Source organism: Morone saxatilis, unplaced genomic scaffold (genome assembly GCF_004916995.1).
Source record: "Morone saxatilis isolate NCDOM2014 unplaced genomic scaffold, NCSU_SB_2.0 Contig20, whole genome shotgun sequence".
In the NCBI taxonomy this organism is placed as follows: domain Eukaryota; kingdom Metazoa; phylum Chordata; class Actinopteri; family Moronidae; genus Morone; species Morone saxatilis.
The window spans coordinates 3,469,274-3,469,751 of NW_023339763.1; positions in this window are offsets into that span (position 1 = coordinate 3,469,274).

Below are 478 nucleotides of genomic sequence, written 5' to 3' on the forward strand. Positions count from 1 at the left end.
TTAAAAGTACAATATTTACATTGATAGATACACTTGTTCTGAGGCACTCAAGGAGGTAGCCTTAAATATCTCTTCAGGCCTTCATCAGGGCACATACAAAACCTTTGGGCTGTTTCTTATACCTGCTGGCAAGTAGTCACACCATAGACTCAACAGAGGAAACCACACATCAGAAATCCCACACACTGTCAGAATAAAACAGCAACAGACAAATAGAGACAACTATATACAAAACATCTTAAAACCTCTTTAATATGTCACTTTTACTGCATCCGGGTGTATTTTGAAAGTGCAGTGGTCCGCCTCTTTGTAGCGTAGAGCTACGGAGTATTGGCGGTTTCCAGTTCTTACAGTTATTATATATATATATATATATATATAAATGGTAAATGGACTGTACTTATATAGCACCTTTCTAGTCTTTCCGACCACTTTAAAGCACTTTACACTATATGCCACACTCACCCATTCACACACA